This window comes from Camarhynchus parvulus, chromosome 20 (assembly GCF_901933205.1).
Source record: "Camarhynchus parvulus chromosome 20, STF_HiC, whole genome shotgun sequence".
NCBI classification, from domain to species: domain Eukaryota; kingdom Metazoa; phylum Chordata; class Aves; order Passeriformes; family Thraupidae; genus Camarhynchus; species Camarhynchus parvulus.
The window spans coordinates 2309206-2325661 of record NC_044590.1 but is presented as its reverse complement, the minus strand read 5'-3'; positions in this window follow the sequence as shown (position 1 = coordinate 2325661).

Sequence of the window (16456 nt, the reverse complement as noted above, 5' to 3'; positions counted from 1 at the left end):
GCTGGAGCTGCGTCGTCTTTAAGGTCTCTCCCAGCCCAAACCATTCTGTGATTCTGTGATTCTACCCCGGTGTGGGAGGTGCAGTCTGCACCATCAGGGCTGTGAGCGGGCTGGGCCCCCCCAAAAGTGAGGGTGATGGGGAGTGGAGAGGGGCTGCACTGCAGGAGTGAATCCCTGCCTCAGCTTCCAGCCCTCACCTCTGCAGGAAGCGAGAAGTGCCCACACTTTCTTCATTTTCCCCCAGCCTATTAATTTGCTTAATAAACCCCATCCCAGCTATGTTTTCTTCCTGCTCCTTCCCTCTGGAGCTGGAGGAGCAGAGTCCCCTGGCCATGGTGTGCCCTGAGCCTGCAGCACAGAGGATGTTTAGCAATTCCCGGGCAGAAGTGACAGGCTTTGGCACCAGGCACTTCTGGGCCCTGGGTGAGATGCTCCCTGGCATGTGGCAGAGGCTCAGCAGTGATGTGCAGCTGCCTGGGGCTCCTGCAGAGGAGTTTCTCTGGCTTTTGTGCACAAGAAGTTCTGTCAGGCTGGATGGTTTGAGGCAGGAGATGGATACCTGGGAGAGAGAGAGTTCACAGGAGCCTGCCTGCAGCCACAGCAGGGACAGGGCACAGGAACACCCAGATTCCAGCCCGGCCCTGTCCCTGCCTCAGGGCATGACCACAAATGTGACAGCAGCTGCATTTACCCTGGTCTGCTCATTCATAACACAAGGATAACAATCCCAGCAGTGGCCAGAGCTGGATTCAATTCTGGTGGAAGCAGGAGAGGAGTGGGAGCTGTGGTTCCCCATCCCATCTCTGCCCAAAGGTGCCTCCTCAGGGCTCTGACATTTTGCCTGCAGTGGAATCATCCTTCCATTCTGGAGAGATGCTCTGATTTTTTAAATTTCCCTCCTTTTTATGTCCATCAGGACATTCTCCATGTACATCCACAGATACACACAGACATGAGAGGAAAGTTGTCCAAACCCCTAATCCCTCTAAACAGCCATTTTTCCCTGGAGTTCTCCATCAAACTCAGCTGCACAAAATCTGAACTGCATCACAAATGGGGGAAAAGCTCTCTCAAGTTGATTTTGGTTGCTCTAGCCAACACATGCAGGGGCTGAGTGGTTCTTTAACAGATTTAATTTTTTTCCATGTAAAATCATTTGTGACAATTCCTGTAGCACTAGTGCTGCAGAGGCACAGAGGGGGATACTCCAAGGTGAAAGAATTCCCACTGGTTTGAAGGCTCTTCTCCACATTCAGGTGATTTAGTGCAGGTGGGGTTGCAGAGGGACACAGGTTTGGGATGTCCAGGTGATTTTTCTTCTATTAAAACCCCACAAAACGGAGCCAAGATGACTCAGGGTGCTTAACTTCAAATGTGAATTCAGGCAGCATTTCAGCCATCTGCATTTCTGGGCTTCCTGGGATTTAGGAGCCACAGTCCAGACACCGCCAGGTAACACAGCACAAGCAGCTTTAAATCTCTTCCTCCTCCTCCTACAAAAATCCAACCCTGGAAAGCACTACGTCAGTACAAATTCACCCTACCAATGCAAATGTATAGAAAATGAAGCTGGCATTAACTTGCAGCAGTTTTATGTCTTTTGCCCACCCCATTGCAGCCTGACCTGGTCTGTCACTCTGTCCCCAAAACCAATCCACAGAAGCTCCAAAGCTGACCCCAACACTGTGCTTTGACTGACTCTGCAGGAAGGCAGCCCTGGGTCCAAATTTGGATTGTTAGGGGAGCTGGGTGTCCAGAGAGCTGGGATTAGCAATGCTGGGAGCCTTGGAGAACAGCTGAGGGAAGGAAGCCTTGGGGGATGTGAGAAGAGCTGCCCTCCCTGTGGGACACGCAGAGCTGTGCTTTGGAATGAGAGGGAATTGGAGGGCAGGGAAGGTGGTTCTTACACTGAGAGCTGCCCTGGTGTGAGATGGATGGTGCCTTTGAGAGCCAGCCCTGATGCTGAGACAGGAACGAGGTCACCACTTCCTTGTGGTGCTGCATTAGAATGGAAAACAATCACAGCAGCGAAACAAAACCAGCTCAGCCCAAGGGATGCAAATGCAGCGGCAGACACGGCTCCAAGCAGGTCAGGCTGCACCCATGCAAATGCTGGGGGAGCCCAGAGCTCGGCCAGGCGGCCAGGAGGGTCACAGGGGGGGCTCTGAGTGACCCCAGCCCAGCCCCGGCTCTGGGCTCTGGAGCCTGGATGGGATGGGATGGGATGGGATGGGATGGGATGGGATGGGATGGGATCCATGGGATGGGATCCATGGGATGGGATGGGATCCATGGGATGGGATGGGATGGGATGGGATGGGATCCATGGGATGGGATCCATGGGATGGGATGGGATCCATGGGATGGGATGGGATGGGATGGGATGGGATGGGATGGGATGGGATGGGATGGGATCCATGGGATGGGATGGGATGGGATGGGATGGGATGGGATGGGATGGGATGGGATGGGATCCATGGGATGGGATGGGATGGGATGGGATGGGATGGGATGGGATGGGATCCATGGGATGGGATGGGATGGGATGGGATGGGATGGGATGGGATGGGATCCATGGGATGGGATGGGATGGGATGGATGCTTCTCCCTGTGTGTCTGCGAGCCGGAGCAGCCCTTGGGGAGCTGTGCCAGCAGAGCAGAGTGATAAATGCTGCTCTGCTGCTGTGCAGACACACAACAGCCCGGCTGAAGCGCTGCTCTGTCAGCGGGGCTCAGCCCGGCTGCCTCCTGCCAAGGAATGCTCACTCCTTTCGCCAGGCTGGGCTGGGAGCTGCTCACAGAACTGGCACTGAGCTGGGCACCAGGGCTGCTCCCCACTCCCAAATCCCTGCGGTGCTCCCTGCTCCCAAATCCCTGCGGTGCTGGTTTCCCGGGATGATGAATGGAAGAGCCCCATGCTGTTGATTGTCTGTAAAAAACTGCACAAACTGGGAAGGGAAGAGTTTGAGCACTCTTCTTTTAAAATCCTGAGCCCTCCCTCCCTAAAATCCTCCCTCAGGACCTCAGGAGACCGTGCTGTGCCCATGGTCTGTGGTGGGGATGCTGTCTGCACACAGGCAGGGGAGGAGAATTCACATCTCCAGCAGCCCCAGACTGAAAATCTGCCTCACTCTGCCTGTCCTGAGCAGCCCTGCACTACCCACACAGGCAGGCAGCACCACCAGCAGCTCTGGGCTGAGCTGTTTCCTTGTTTAGAGCGGGGAAGCAGGAAGCAGGCACATGTAAAGCATATCTACAAGCTACAAACCTGCAGCTCACCCCGAGCTGCCCAGAGCTGAGCCGGGAGCTCTGAGCCCTGGCCGTGCTGGGACACCCAGGAGCTGTGTCAGCTCCCTCAGAGCAGTGGCTGGAGGCCTCCCCAGCCCTGACACATCCTGCCAGCTCTGAGCAGGCACAGGGAGAGCTCAGTTCCCTGCAGATGTGCCCAGAGCACCTTGCCCAGCACCCAGGTGATGCTGACTCCGAGCACGGCCTCATCCCCTCCCTGGGACATGGAAAACCCTGGGTGGAGGCTGTGACATCCCCAGTGAAATGCTGGAAACAGAAAAGGAGGACCTACAAACACTCTGGAATGGAGATCCCATCAAAGGAAATGCAATGGAAGGGGAAAAAAAGAAGGAAATCGGGAAATTTTGTGACTACAAGAAAATGGACCGGGATTACATGAGGTGCGGTGCAAAGGACCAAAACAGGCCAAAACTAATGTCACAGATGGTGCAAAAGCAGGGGAAAAAAATCAAGGAGGAAGACACAACTTTGGGGGAAATATATGAGGGACACGGCACGGATACTTAAAAAAAATTAAACAATCTTGGCCAAAGTGAAAGCCATCAAAAGGCATGGCGTGCCATCAAGGGCAGGGACATGCACCAAAGCTTGCCCAATTGAAATGGCAAGATTTTATTTCCCTTCCCAAAAGGAAGAAAAATGAAATTTCCTTTCGGGAAGGGAAATGAAGTCTTGGAATGGGCAGGAGGCTCTGGGCAGGCTCCCCACGCACACCTGGCTGGGCACAGCCCTGGAGGCTGCAGTCTCAGGACAGCCTCTCCCTGCACCATGCAATTGCTGCTCCTTGTAATTTTCCCCGAGCTGGTGCCATTGCAAATGCCATCCTTATCTCCCTAAGTACAGATCCTCTCCCCAGCCATGTCACACAGCAATTTGTTACATAAGCTCATTAAGTTTTTTAATGTACCTATGTTAATAGGCACGTAAATATGGAAATCTTAATTTCAGGCCTGTCTCTGAAAAGAATTAGCTGGGAAACTGGTCTGAGGAAAAGCAAACACGGCCCAGGAATAGCCAGGGATTTATCCAGGGTTTGGTGAATGGAGTTGTGCTCCTCACTGATCATCACCTGTGACCCTCCAAAAGCTCATTCTCAACAGAGAACCTGCAGTTGCTTTGTGTTCTTCCCACCCTCAGCAATGCTGCAGTGGCAGGCTGGATTTATCTCTATTTTTCTCTCTTATCACAGGTGCACTATTAGCACAAATAAAAGGACTCTGGTTCTCCAAAGCAAACAGAGACGTTGGCTGCAGCCCAAGGATCCCCAGTGAACAACTGCAACCTGCAAAGTGCATTTAAAATGGCTCAGCAGAATTCCATCCACATTCATTTTCTGCATCATTTACAGTAGTAAATAGTATTTCAGGTGTATTCCTGTTTGGCTCCACACCTTTAATTTGGTGATTTCACACAGGAGAACATTTCCACACCTCGTGATCCTTCCCTGCAAGGGTCCTGACAGGAAAGCAGCTCTCAGGCTGTGCACTCTGCATTCACCCCACGGGCCCTGGGACAGCCACCAAGCACTCAGGGCCTGCAGATGAAGCTCACTTTAATCACTGACATGGATTTGGCTGCCCCAGAGTAACTCCCTGTGCTGCCAGGAGATGCCAAACCCTGTCTGGAGGCATGCAGCGGCCAGATGAGCAATTCCCTGCCCGCCTGAAGCAGACTGGTTCAGTGCTGCGATGGTTTTTAGGGGTCAGCTGGCTGCGGGGTGTGCACAGTGTGTCACAGCGTGTCCCCACCTCAGCAGGGATAAATCCAGGTGTCCCTGCACCCCTGGGGTGCTGGATGGGGCAGCAGTGCCCAGATTCACTGGCACTGCTCATGGCCTCAGGCTGCCCTTTCCTGGAGCACCAACAGCTCAGCAGGGCCAAAAGGGACTGGGGGGCTTCTCCTCTTCATTCTCTTTGAGCTCTCTCAGCAGCAGGACCCAGCTCCTGGGTCACTCCGTGCATTTTCTGCTAGATCAGTGGGTGGAAGAGGCTCCAGAGGGCTCCCATGGGCACCAGGTACCCAGCAGGGGCAGTTTCAGCTTTGCTTTTCCAGGACATTAAAACACACTTCCCTCTCCCACCACTCTCCCTGCCAGGCAGAGACTGAGGCCATTCCCAGGCATGGGGAAAACACAAATACAAATTTCCCCCTGGCACAGCTGGGGTGGAGGTGCCTCTCCTGGCCTGGCCATGTCCTCAGCCCTGCATTTCCCCAGGACAATGCTGCCGAGCGCCCCGCAGCCCCCAGCCCTGCACAGGGCACCTGGTGTCATTGTCATGCTTGTGAAATATTGCAGGTTGCTAATTAGGCAATAATGACCAATGGGAAGGGCATTTCCCGGCTGTTAACTGCAGACTCCTGGCCTGGAAGGTCGCTATCAGTCACCCAGGAATTACTGAAGGACGGAGGAGGAGAGAAGCAGAGCAAAAAGAGCAAAACCCTCATTTTTAAAGCTCTTCTCCATTGCCCAGCAGGGAGGGAGGGCAGGCACCCCAGGGCCGCTCTGCTCCTGCCCCTCTCTCCCAGTTTCTCCCGTTTCCCAATTAACCTCCGTGCTCGTGAAGAAACAGGACATTAAATATTCAAGGATTAGCTCATTTTTTAATATCTAGCTAAAAGGTGAAGCTGCAATTGGCAATAACGGGCTGCTGCTGGGCCTGTGCGCGCTGATCCCTGCCCACTTCTGAGGGGAAGGTTTACACCCACTCTGCTTCCAAACCGGCACATTTCCCCCGTTTCACACCTCGATGGGGCTGGCTCTGCTCTCCCTGGCAGGTGACCGCATTTCAGTGGCTTCGCAGTTAATTAAATTGTTGTGAATTACTGCCTTTCCTCGGGGCTGGCCCTACAGAACCTCGTGGTTGTGTTTGTGCAGAGGAGCACCTCTGGTTAGAGACACACCGAGCTCCTGCACCTCCTCAGCCTGGCCCTGGGGCCACCTCCGAGGCACAATCAGCGACAAAAATTCACATCCCGTGCCCTAATTCCCCACTCAGGGCCTGGCAAGTGCACCCTGCTCCAAATACAAGCAAAGGAGAGCCAGAAGGGAGCAAAGGACCTGCCAAACAGGCATGGCATGGGATCCCTCTCTCTTTTCCTGGCAGGGAGGATGCTGGTGCTTGGATTTTTAACAAAAATCCAATTTTTACCTGAGTCCCCATCTCAGATAACAGCAAAGGGTCAGAAGGCTGACATTGAGGGGACCCTCCCTCACCCCTCTAAACCGTGGAATCACAGAAGGCTTGGTTGGAAGGGACCTTAAAGCTCCTCTCATTCCACCCCTGCCATGGGCAGGGACACCTTCCACCAGACCAGGCTGCTCCAAGCTGGCCTTGGACATTCCAGGGATATCTATTATCTAATCTATTATCTATCATCTATATCTATCTATCTATCTATCTATCTATCTATCTATCTATCTATCTATCTATCTATCTATCTATCTATCTCAATACTATTAGTATGTACTATCTATCTAATCTCTATCTATCTATATCTATCTATCTATCTATCTATCTATCTATCTATCTATCTATCATCTATCTGTCTATCTATATTTATATCTATATGTATTAGATGTATCTATCTAATCTCTATCTATATCTATCTATCTATCTATCTATCTATCTATCTATCTATCTATCTATCTATCTATCTATCTATCTATCTATCTTTTTCAATTCCTTATGGTTGTACCTTGGTAAAAACCATAAAAATAAGAGAAATCAGAAGAAAAAAAAAAAAAAGGAGATGAGAAGGTGCAGAATTGTCAAAGGCAGATTTTGCTCACCTAAAGGGGTGTCCAGAAATTCTCTCCAGTCCCTGAAGACCTCCAGGATCACAGCTCTGAGATGTCTCCAGAGCAGCAGGAGATCACACATAAGAAGCAGATTTCGTGGTCAAGGTTAGCTTTTGGCTAAAGAAAAAGTGATAAAATTATAGAGGAAATGTCACTTGCAGAGCTTTGAACATTCAGACTTTTTTTATTTTAGAGAACAAAATGAGCTAAAAGCTCAGAGTTTGCAGCTGTTTTTGTTGCCCTGTCCCTGGCATACCTGCAAACAGGCAGGGACTGCTGCACCTTGCTGGGAGCTACAGGCAGAGCTGGGCAGCACAGGAATTCCATCCTCAGCAGGGTGGAATTCTCCCTTTGGGGAGAAGATGACAGCAGCCAAAAGGAATATGGAAAAATGAACCATTAAAGCAAACAGATTTTTTTTTAGTGTAGTATTTCCTATTCCTTTGGCCCAAGGGATGCTCTGAGCATCCCTGTCTAACCCTCACTGCATCCAAATGATGCCAGCTCACCTCACCTGGATGCAGGCAAGGGGCAGGGTGTTCCTCTCCTCCCCTGTCCAGCTTCTCCCATTCCCAGAAAAAGCAGGAAAGTCCTGTTACCCTGTCTGGATAATCCTGATTATTTCCTGGGAATGTTCAAGCCAATCATGATGGGCCCACAAGAGCCAGAGCATGAGAGGCTTTTCTGGAACACTTCTTGGGGATCAAACCCTGCTCACTTTTCCCCCCAGGTGATATCCTTCCCTTGGTGGGGGTGTTAAACCAGCAGCACCAGTGGCAGAATGAAAGGACCTGTTATTCTCCAGCGCAAGGAGGTTTTCCCACTCTTCATGAGGAGCAGAAACCCATTAGGAATCATACAAAGCAGGATTTATGTGCAGCCTAGATTGATGAGCCATGTTATGCTACCTTTCAAAAAAATCCCAAAGCAGTCCACACCCAGCACAAATCAGGGGAATAAAGGCTTTTAACAGACAGTCTGTGAATTCTTTAAAAAAATATTCCATCCTGCCTGTACAAAAGGTCGGTGAGGAATTTACAAACGGTCCTAATCCCCCCCTAATCCTTTAAAACACCGAGCTGTGATCACAGATGCTGCTTGGTGATTATGTGTCTTCAAGGGCTTGTTTGGATACTTATTTAAGAGATACCAACTCACTTTCGTCATAGAGAGGTTCACCGTGGCTTGATGTGTTTTTGTTGCACATTCTTCTGAGGAGAAACCCCAGGTCTGCTGGGAAAGGGCAGCCACCCCCACCTGGTGCCACTGGCACAGCTTTTGGGGACAAGCAGAGCTCAACAGAGTTCAAACCCATGGCGGATGCAAGGGGAGAATCCTCTCCTTCCTCCCACCCTCAGCTGCTGCTTCCTTGCAAGTGGGGAGAGCAATGGCTCATCTCATTCTAAAAAATACCTCAAGACTCATCTCATTCTAAAAAATATTTCAAGATCCATGCTAAAAAATATTTCAAGACTCATCTGATTCTAAAAAAAGATTTCAAGACTCACCTCATTCTAAAAAATATTTCAAGACTCATCTCATTCTAAAAAATATATCAAGATCCATTCTAAAAAATATTTCAAGACGCATCTCATTCTAGAAAACACCCCAAGACCGACCCAGCAGAAGCTGCAGAGGAGGCACAGTGTGTGATTACACTGGTGGTGCCTTCAGCAAGCTCCTAATGGAGACTTTGGCTGCTTGAAGTTGTGTGTGATATTTCTGTGTGCACAGATAACCAGGGCAGAGCCGACTTTTAACTGCTCATATGTGTTTAATTAGAGTTGCATTTTTAATCCTTTTAATTTGTATCTCTTTCTTAATAAGCTCAGCTTGGCAAGGGTTGAAAAGGAAGACGTGTCATTTGAATATTGGGTAAAACCTGGTAACAGCTGAGCAGATTGTTTAGCAAAAAGGTTTCAGAATGTTCTTTAAAGACTGTGGGTAGCAGTTGTAGCTAAGCCGAGGTTTGCATCCTTTGGGAATAATTTCAGAGCAGCTTAATAAAAATACTCTGGAGCTCAATATATCATCCAAGGTATGGGGTGTTTAGCAAGTGTTATTTGTCTGTAATCTCCAGGCAGGTAAGATCACAGCAACTTCGATTTTTGCAGCCCAGTTCTGAAATCTCAATGCAATCACGCCATAAATTCATATTTAACTTTTGCACCAAAGGAGAAAAAGTCATTGCAGACTTCTGCAATCCCTGCTGATGAAAGGAAACATGCTCAAGGTTAAAAATCCCATGGGAATGCTCCAAGCTGAACGAGTGCAAACACTTTCAATAATCTCTAAGTCTTGAACCCAGCTCTGATGGGGAGAAATGAACCCATTTCACAAGCGCTTGCTTCTTTGCTTCAGATAAATCTCAAATTTTATCTCAGAAAAAAAACCTCCCCCTCTCATTAAATACAGGATAACCTGAAAAGAAGAACAGATAAAATCAGCAAATACGGTTGCAAATGCTACCATGAATTTTACCCAACACTGTGGATGGACCTCAACCTCTGAGACAGCCCAGACTCCTCAGGCAGGTGATTTCTGCTTTAGAAGAAACAAGGCAAAGAGATCATGTGAAAAAATCACATAAAATCACTGTGACACTTTGGGTGCCTTATGTGGCATAATCTCCTTCTCAGCAGTTTTGCTGTACCACCAAAATCCAACATTTTGGTGTAAAAAATGGCCACTCTGGGCAGTGTCTGTGCCCCTCAAATGCAGGGATTTGCTGGGTTTGCTGTTTCTGACCAACAGAGGCCAGCTCTCATCATGTTTCACGTTGGTGATTCCTCAGCCTCTTCCCAGCGCATGTGAGGGAGCAGCACACAGTGAACAAAAGTTTATTTTTCTTTGCTGTCATGCACAGGCTGTTTGGAAGGGGCCCATGAAGCCCTGAGCTGCTGGAGCTGGCTGGAAAGTGCAGATTTCCAAAAGGCCAAAGTGTCAAAGCAAGAGCAAAACACAGCATCCTCATCCCCAGGACAGCTCCCAGGAGCTCACAAACCACCTCATTTTCCATTTCTGAAGATGGAAGGAAATAACTCAGTTCCCAGCCAATGCCCAGCCCAAGCTGCTGAGCAGAACTGGTCACCTGTCCCTCAGCAGCCCCAATCCAGCAGGAATTCCCTGCAGATGCAGCAGCCCCAATCCAGCAGGAATTCTCTGCTCCCTGCCAATCCAGCCAGCATTCCTCCCCTGCGTGTGCCCATGCCCACACTGCAGCCCAGCAAAGGCAAGTCCCTGCAGGAAGCTCTGCAGCTGTGGATATCTGCAGGAAGGGATCTCTGGGAGCAGCAAGCCTGCCCTGCTCTGCTTTTCTCTGCGTTTTGCCCTGCATTGCTGTGGCCACGCAGCTCTGGGAGGTTTTGAAATCAATAATGGTCGCTCTGGTCAAGGCTCTTGCCCAACGCTGTGGCTGAGGGGATGTTCCATGCTGGGGGTTGTGTGATGCTTCCCAGCAGGCTCCAGAGTTCTCAGAGAAAATTACAGAGTTTTGTTCGTTCCTTTTGTCCGTGCCATTGCTGGGCTGTTTTCATAGGGATCATTTTCTGAGTGGGAAACAGGGATAACCCCTGTGATGGTGACACGGGTGACACGCCACCAGCCCTGCAGAGCACACAGGATCCACCACAGCAGTGAGGGCTGAGTGGAAGCAGAGTGTTTTCTGCCACCCTGCCAGGAAAAACTCACTGATGTGACACTGGGGATTCAGCTGTCGAGGGGAGCCTCTGCTCAAAGAGGATTTTCCCATTTTCACACCAGACTGCTCCTGGCTGATGGATATCCTCCCCTGGGAGGTGGCAGGGGATGTGGTGCCATCTGATGTCCTCGTGTTGGGGTGCACAGTAAGGTCTGACAGACACAAGATGACCCCTTGGGGGCTCAGAGGGGTGTCCTGCCTTTCTGTGTGTGGGTGGGGAGGGTTGGTTTGGTCCTGCTGGAGTGGAACAGAAGAGGATTCCATTGTTGGGGCTGTTTGAAGGGCAGCAGTCATCCCCAGCACAGCTGCAGGTGCATTCCCAAGGGGAGCACCCAGAGCAAGGCAGGGATGCCCTGCACCATCCTGGAGCCAGGACCTGCCCCTGTCCTTTCTGCTCATCACCCTTCCCACTGCACCTCCAAATGCTGCAGCTACCCAGCCCTGCTAGGGACACAAACCCTGGGAATCCCTGCCTGCCTTGAATTTATTTCCTATCAGTAAATTTTAGACTGATGTTGAAGCCAACATCATCAACCAGCCCTCAGTGAGGGTGTGCTGGCACCTGTGAGGGAGGGATCAGGAGGGGATGGCACTGATTAACTCACCCAGCACGAATTAACTCACCCAGCCAGCAGTGCCAAACCACTTTTTCTCAGTGTTTCAGTTATTATTTTAAACCAGGATGGTGCCTCTGTTTGGCCAGACCTCAAGCACCAAGGGAGGATTGAAGCACAATTTATCAGCCTGAACCAAACCCAGTGGGCAACACAAGGAACATGACAAGAGCAGAGCAAGTGCCACCCAAATTCATGGCCTGAAACTCTCCTGCCAACAGCTCCCCTGGGTGCCAACCCCACAGCAGCCAGATCCTTGTGCCATCTTCTCCCCAAATCCTGCCCTGCCTTTGATATGTTAATCCTGCATAAGGCAAATTCTCCCATTAGAATAAAGTCCATTCTGGTCTCCCTGCAATCTGCATGATCCAGTTCAAAGTTAAATTAAAAATCCCAACCTGTGTGAATGTTGCAATCGCATGATGAAATCTGTAAATCTATTTTTAATGTCTTAATGCTGCTCTAGTTGAACGAGGCAAGGCGACTGCTGCATGGCATTTGCTTTACACTTTTTTGGATTCTCATGCACTCATTAAATATTCACTCTGCAGCCTTTGCATTTCCAGTACTGCAGGACCCTAAAATAGAAGACAAGTTTTTCTTTCCCTCTTTTGTTTCTGAAATTCCAACTTGACTCCAAGATCTCTCCAAATCAAATGTGAAGCACTAAACACTGCAAGGAGAAAATGTTTCAAATTAATACAGATGCCAGAAAATAGGATTTAAATCCTAAACACGCAGCTATCTACATTGTTTTTAGGAGGTGACAGAGCAAAATGTTTGATTTCATTTCAACTTTGATATATGCAATGTTAATTCCCTGAGTAGCTTGTTTTTATTAAGAAAATATTTGAACATCACTGGAACAACTCTCTCAAATCATCATGTACAGAACATTTCTTGGGGGAGCAGTTTGTGCTTTTCATTCTGATCTGGGATGGAAACCAGCTCTGAAAGACTGGAATTTTGTGTGTAACAAACTTTATTTTCTGACCGACTGGCTTTGAAACATCAGTGTATGAAGCAGAGAAATGAATCCTGCTGCTGTCACTTGGGAGCTGTGCCAGGAGAGCTCGGGCTCTGCCTCTCCCTCTTTGTCACCGCTGATGTCCCAGCTGGGACGAACTCCTCGATGTGAAGTGTATACAAAAATCATGGGTATGAAACAGAGAGAGCAGGGAAGGACGGCAGGGGCGATGGATTTATCCCGAAACCCCGCATTTTCCCAGCAGAGCGGCTCCTGCAGCCGCGACCCCAGCGCCGCTCGTCCCACGGAGCCGCGGGGCAGCGGCACGGCCCGAGGGGGCACGGGGGGGTTTGGAACCGCTCGGGATGCCCGAGGCTTCTCCGGGCTGGAAACCGGCGGGGATGGACAGCCCGGCGGTTCTGCTCTCCCGTCCCCTCTCATATCCCTCTCTGTCCCCTCTAGCCCCTCTCTATCCCCCCTCTATCCCCTCTCTGTCCCCTCCCTGTCCCCTCTGTCCCCTCCCTGTCCCTCCCTGTCCCCTCTGTCCCCTCCCTGTCCCTCTCTGTCCCCTCTATCCCCTCTCTATCCCCCCTCTATCCCCTCTCTATCTCCTCCCTGTCCCCTCCCTGTCCCTCTCTGTCCCCTCTATCCCCTCTCTATCCCCCCTCTATCCCCTCTCTATCTCCTCCCTGTCCCCTCCCTGTCCCTCTCTGTCCCCTCTATCCCCTCTCTATCTCCTCTCTGTCCCCTCTATCCCCTCTCTATCCCCCCCTGTGTCCCCTCCCTGTCCCCTCTGTCCCCTCCCTGTCCCCTCTGTCCCCTCCCTGGCCCGGGGCGCTCCCGGCGCTGCCGTGCCCGAGCCGCTGCCGCCCCCTCGCGGCCGCTGCCCGGAAGCGCAGCCCGGCCTCAGCCCGCGGGCTGATTTCGGCTCCAAATTCCTTAAATAAAACAAAATAAACCCAAAAAAGTCATTAAGAGGCTAAATCCAGCCACGTGCCCAGCCATTCATTCGGGATCGATGCATTCCACAGCATTTCGGGATGCTCCAGGCGCCGCTCCCCGCTGCGGATCCCGCATTGCCCGGGATGCATCCCCAGGAGCGCACCTCACTCATTTACAGGTGCTCGTTCGCAGGGAGCTGGGGGAAAAGGTGTCTGCGGCACTGAAACTTGGCCTGTTCTGTGAAATTCCACCTTTTTTTGCGGATTTTACCCACTGGAGCGCCGGCTGGCCGTGTCCATGGAGCCTCCCTGCTGCATCCAGTGGGAGCGGAGCGCTGGGATCGGTTTAATGATTCCTAAAGGAATGGGAACATGCAAACCAAATGAGCTTGGGCCAGCTGAAATCTCAATGGGGGAGTAAATGGCTGCAGTTTAAAAGATCCAAGCAGCGCAGGCCGGCCGCTGCTGACAGCAAATCAGATTGGGCGGCACTGAACTAAACAACAGCGCTTGTTCAAATATTAGGAAGGACAAGGGGAAAAAGAAGCTCTTGGAGAAACAAATCCTGCTGTGCTGGACGAGTTCCACGAGCTGACTAATGCGGGGTTCTGTCCTAGGAGTCAGCAGCACCAAATACCTGAGGAAGGTGCGAGGTGTGGACACCTCACCTGCCCCGGGACGCTGCGCTGGGAACGGTTCAGGGCAACACCACCAGCGTGTAAGAACTGGGGAATCTCAAGTGAAAGATCAGAGCTCAGCTCCATCCAACTGAGCACACAACGCCGTTCTAATGGCCGACTTTTCAATGTTGTTAATATAATTTATTGGTCCCAGGCGGTGAAGAGGAGCTCAGACCCAAAGTTCAGCTCCGGGCTCACTAAAATTCCATGCGCTGCCATTGGGAATGGCGTGTTCCCAGCAGCTGCACGTTCTGCCTGCAGCTGGAGCAGGCAGGGAGCAGCTGGGAGGTGGCACCGGCCGTGCAGGGCGATCCAGGGCTGAGGAGCATTTATTTGCAGGTATTGTGGTTGGCCTGGCCAGCGCTAATAATCATTGCCATTCATAAGCATGAAAGAGTCAAGTATTCCCACCCCCCTGCTGCCATTTGAAAAGTATCTGACCTAATTATTACTATCCCTGTTGTGTAAATTCAGCACTTTGTCAGTCTGAATAAATGTACATTAGCCTTAACATGAGCGAAACAAGTTTAAACAATGAAGGCAGCTTTGTAAAGCTCCCTCGCTTTTTAACTTATTTGACACCACACTAAAGAGCCCATTTAGACTAAAGAGTTCAGCACATTTTGGGACCCATTAAATGCCCAGGTTGAGACTAGATATTCTCCTTTTTCTTTTTTTAATTTCTCCTCCCCAGTTGCTAAAGTCAGCAGAATTGAGCAATAAGCTGCTTTGCATTTCTTTAGCTTTGTAGGCAAGTTGCAGAAAGCTGCACCCATCCCGGCCAGCACAGGGCAAACCTCACTTATCACTGAGACCAAGGCATTCCTTGGAATTAGTTTTAATTAAAAGAAATTGCTCTTAATTAAAAAAAAAAAAAAAAAAGAGGAAACTCATGGCACAAAAATGTGATATTCATGACTGCTAGGAAAACTTACACTGTCAAATTGTTTCTATTTTAGGCTAACAACATAGAATTTAGAGTCAGGTCAGCCTTTCATAGAATCGTGGAATTATTATGGTTGGAAAAGAGCTCCAGCTTCACCCAGTCCCAGCTGTGCCTGATCCCCAGCCCAGAGCTCTGAGTGCCACCTCCAGGAATTCCTGGGACACCCCCAGGATGGGCACCCCAACCCTCCCTGGGCAGTGCCAAGGCCTGTGCACCCTTTCCATGGGGAAATTCCTGCTGATGGAGCAGTGACAAACTCCAAGGGTATCCTGACTCCAGCTGCTGTCACATTCAGGACATGACCTGGAAGAAGGAGAAGATTTACCCAGTCTTGGCTGCAGGACAAATGCAGATCAGCTCCAAAAGAGCAAAAGGGGCTGAAAAACCAGAGCATCATCACCCTCATCATTCCCTGTTCCCTGCCCTCCTCCATCACTGAGGAAATTTCTGAGGGCAGCAGAAAGAGGCAAATGAGAGGAAACAAGGGAAAAACTGGGTGGAAAAAGCAGCAGAGCTGAACATTTCTGCAAGGGGAAGGGGCTTCTCCAGCAGTGAGAAAACCTCTCAGAGATCCCACACAAAGGCTGGGCTCTGCTGCATGTGTCACAAAGAGCTGGCAGGGAAACGTTTTCAAAAGAGAATTTCATTTTACTCAAAGCCATAATGAAACCGGTTCTTTCCCAAGTGAGATCTGTGGTCAGTCTGTAAATTGAATTCTGTCACTGACCTGTAAGAGATACTTGGATCCACAAGAAGTTCAGTGCTTGACAAAGCCACAGCTCTGACGTTGGCAGCAGCACCTCCCCAGGATCTGGGCTCTTGGATGGACATTCAGATTAAAACCCTGGTTTATAGGCAGAGCTGCAGATGGATTTGGATTCCATCCCTCTTACTCATTTTGAAGCTTGGTTTAGTTTGAAGCACAGAAAAAAACCCAACTCAATTATAATTTCTAGCTGTCAGGAAGGAATTCTATCAGCTCCGACCTCCAGAAGGAAATCCACACTGTCTAGCAGTAATCAGTTCCATTTGTGACCCTCCCAACAAAACCCTTTTTGTCTGTGATTTGTATTCAGCTTCGGACACGCTGATTTCAGACCCTCTGTGGATTGTAATGTCTAAACAGCCTTTTTATTTTTAAATGCAACCAAGAAACTATTTGGCAGGGTCTGAATCTGAAGCAAATCTCCCAACTGCACTGGGGTCTGGGCTCACAGCAAGGCAGGACACGCACAGACAACTCTGTTTGTTCAGTTCAGCTAAGAATAGGACATTAGTAAGAAATATTTTAATCTAACAGGCATCATGTTTTGAAGGGAATTTTCAGCTTTTTTGGCCACTTTGAGTGGCATGTGATGATCTCATGGTGTGGCAGCTGGAGAACAAATGAAGCTGCAGCTCTGAGCACTGAGGATGGGCTGGGTGTGGGAACTCCCTCAGGTTTTGGGACGCAGAGGCAGCAATGTGGAAAGGACTGAGGCTGTCCCATGGCAGCCAGGC